The sequence below is a fragment of the Pan troglodytes genome, chromosome 14 (genome assembly GCF_028858775.2).
Source record: "Pan troglodytes isolate AG18354 chromosome 14, NHGRI_mPanTro3-v2.0_pri, whole genome shotgun sequence".
Lineage (NCBI taxonomy): Eukaryota > Metazoa > Chordata > Mammalia > Primates > Hominidae > Pan > Pan troglodytes.
This window is the reverse complement of record NC_072412.2, coordinates 78,133,421-78,137,005: the sequence shown is the minus strand read 5'-3', so window position 1 is coordinate 78,137,005 and position 3,585 is coordinate 78,133,421. Positions and strand designations below refer to the sequence as shown.

General features: G+C 34.1%; 1 non-coding gene across 1 annotated transcript; it reads left to right on the top strand.

The window, feature by feature from the left end:
• Nucleotides 1-2,411: 2,411 nt before the first annotated feature.
• LOC112205286 (small nucleolar RNA SNORD37) lies at nt 2,412-2,477 on the top strand. The gene has a single exon (XR_002939187.1). It is a non-coding gene; the product is annotated as a small nucleolar RNA SNORD37 (small nucleolar RNA).
• The last annotated feature ends 1,108 nt before the right edge of the window (nt 2,478-3,585 follow it).

Genomic DNA, 3,585 nt, shown 5'->3' with positions numbered 1-3,585 from the left:
ATACCTACAGCACATAATAAATTTTAAAATATGTCATAATGCTGCAATTTGTAAAGCTGAAAATCTTGGTTTTCAACTTCCGAGTATTTGGGTGCATCTTCCTCTCATATAAAGCTCAAGGGTATACAAGTTTCAGTGACCACAAAACAACTTGGTGAGTGTTAAGCGTATCCAATTGGCTTTTTAAAAAGATGACATAGAAAGCTTAGAAAATGAGTCCTCTTTCACTCCACCAGACATTGTGCCAGTTGTTCCTTGGTGATCATTCTAATTGTATAAGAATATCTTTTATTTTTAAGCCTAGTCCACTTCTGCTTTAAGTACTATGAAAAAAATTTCTTATTTTTTGGCGATGTTGGTTAACTTTTAATTACTCTTCCTTTCTATGGTTGAGCTCAGAATTATTTCATTGTTTGTAACACATCACTAAGTAATAACTGTTATCTACAGGCTGCATCTGCCAGAAGATAACCAATATTGTTAGTCTACATTGCCAGAAGTTTAAATTCCTTATCCTCAAGCAAAACTTCATAAGGGGACCCTCAGTATTTTTCTAGAAATCATCCATTTTTGAAGAGGTAAATAAGTAGCTCTTCAGATATCTTTTTAATATAAGTGAATTCTTCTGTACTTTTTAGTAACAACTTCAATGGAATATAGGGAAATACTGTACAATTTACTTCTATAAGTGTACAATTCAAATTTTTTTAGTGTGTTCACTGAGTTATACTGTTATCACCACCATCTAATTTCAGACCATTTTCAACATCCCAAAGAGAAACCCTGTACCCATTAGCAGTTACTCTCCATTCTTCCTTCTCCCACGTCCTGGCAACCACAAATTTACTCTTTGTCTCTTTGGATTTACCTACTAAGGATATTTCTTACAAATGGAGTCATCAAATATGTGGCTTGTTGTATCTGACTGTTTTTAAAAAAATTTAACATAATGTTTGTAAGGTTCATCCATGTTGTAGCATTTATCAGTATTTTATTCCTGGCAGGGCTTACAGGTGGCTCATGCCTGCAATCTCAGCACTTTGAGAGGCTGAGGCAGGCAGGTCACTTGAGCCCAGGAGTTCAAGACCAGCCTAGGCAACATGCAAAACTCTGTCTCTGTAAAAAATACAAAAAATTAGCTGAGCATGGTGGTGCATGTCTGTGGTCCCAGCTACTAGGCAGGCTGAGGTGAGAGGATCACCTGAGCCTGGGAGGTTGAGGCTTCAGTGAGCCATGATTACTCCACTACACTCCAGCCTGGGCAACAGAGTGAGGCCCTGTCTCACAAAATTTTTTTCATTCTTTTTCATGGCTGCATATTATTTCATGACATGCATATACTGCACTTTATTTTTCCATTCATCATTTGATGGACATTTGAGTTCTTTCCACTTTTTGGCTAATGTAATTAATGATGCTATGAACATTTGTGTACAAGTTTTTTTTATGTAGACATATGTTTTTAATTCTTTTGGGTATACACCTGAGAGTATTAATAGAATCTCTGGTCATATGCAAACTCTGTGTTTAATTTTTTGAGGACTTGCCAAACTGTTTTCCAAAATGGCTGCATTTTATAATCTCACTAGCTTTGTGTGAGGGTTCCAATTTCTCCACATCTTCACCCAGACTTGTTCTTTTCTATAGCTACATATTTGTATCTGTGGGGAAGCAGCTCCACATTACATTTATTAAATATTTAGTAAAGAATCTCTGCTTTTGTGCATCTCTGTTTCCATGATTATTGTCCATTCCAACCTCATCTCATCTTTGAACAATTGCAGCAACTCTTAAATGCTTCCTTCATGATATCCTTATGTATACAATAGTCACAGAGATCTTTTAAAAATGTATGTGGCAAACACAAACGTTATTTCAGAAAGCACATGTGCTAGAATTTTTTCTGTGAATACTTCTGTATCTGCAATAAAACATCAATAAAATCTAAGTTTTTTCAGGCTCTTTGAATTTAGATTTGTAGTTCTTTTAAATATATCTCTGAGTTTTGATTTGCTTTAACACTGGTGAGGGAAGTTGTGGTTCATTTGGGTTTTATCTGCAAAACATTTAGATTAAAATGGCAGTAAAAGTCAAGCATTTATAAGATGATACTAATAGCTAACTTATATTGAGTACCTACTACATACTGAGCAGTTATCTAAGTACTTTCTATATGTTTAACTCATTTATTCCTCATAAAAATTCTGGTGAGGTATTATTAAACTTATTTCACACTACAGGGGAATAGAGGGACAGAGAAGTTAAGTAACTCACCCAATGTCACACAGCCAGTAAGTAGTAGAGTCAAGATTCTAACCAAAAAATCTGGTTACAGAGCCCACGTCAGTAGCCACCAAACTATCCTGCCATTTTGTCTTACTTATTGTCTGGAATATATAAGACTTAAAATAGTAGGTGACGACCAATATTTTTTTTACTTTGACTTGATGTCTATTGAAGAAATCTAGCATCTGAGACTATGGGGAAAAAAAAGAAAAACTTTAAAAAATTAAAAAATTAAAAAATCATTTTCTGGTATTCAATAGGGTAGTTTAAAATAGTCACGCTTTTATTAATTTTGAATAATATCACCATGTCCAATTATAAGGTTGTATATTTTAAACATCCATGTTTCTATAATACCACCTAGAGGTTTACAGAATTACTTCTGCCGTACTTAAAAACAACAGCTTGAGCAAAAAAGTACTGGACAACTTAAAGGATAACTTCTAAAAGACGTTCTTGGAAAAATAACATTTTCTGAAATGTACACAATAGTCAATGTCATGATATTGCCTGCCAGTTCACGTGCTACTCTTTCCTCCACGTACGTCTTTTAAACCATCTAACAGAACATTGTGTGTTTCTGAACATTTACATTCAATTTGTTAAATGTCACCGGGGAAAAATAAAACAGAGAGGACATCAGCTAATAATGTACTTTTACATTCCGTCATCCTATGCATGGTTCCATGTCTTACCATGCTGACCTAATTTGCCATGACAGGAACATGGCCCTGATTTCAGAACATTCCAACTGTGGCAATCACTAAACCTTATTGGGAATTTTTGCCCCCTTAGCAAATTGAACCAGATTGCTTTTCTCAGGACCATTTGAGATGGGTATCTGTGAGCAAGGCGGGTGGGCTGTGATGAAGAGTTGAGAAATGGAGCTTTTATATTACAAATATACTGAAGCTTTATGTAAATGTGTATCATTACAGGGTGACTGATTTTTGCTGTGAAGGTAGATTTGGGGAGAAAAAATTTAAAAATCATATTTTATTAATACTTCCTAATGTGTGGCCTTGGGCAAACCTCTTTCCCGAGTTTCCTCAAGTCTAAAATGAGGATGATAATGATAATATCTATATTTCAGAGTTTATCAGACAATTAGATAAGGATTCACTCTAAGTAAGGATTTAGAACAATATCCAGCTTCAAAAAATATAAATTCTGATTGTTATAATTTTTACTTTAACATTTTTGAAATAAAAATTATTCTATGTTTACAAGAATAATTTATCCTTAAATTCTTTGGCTGGCTGATCAACTGTAATATATAGATTGTATTATATTTCTATA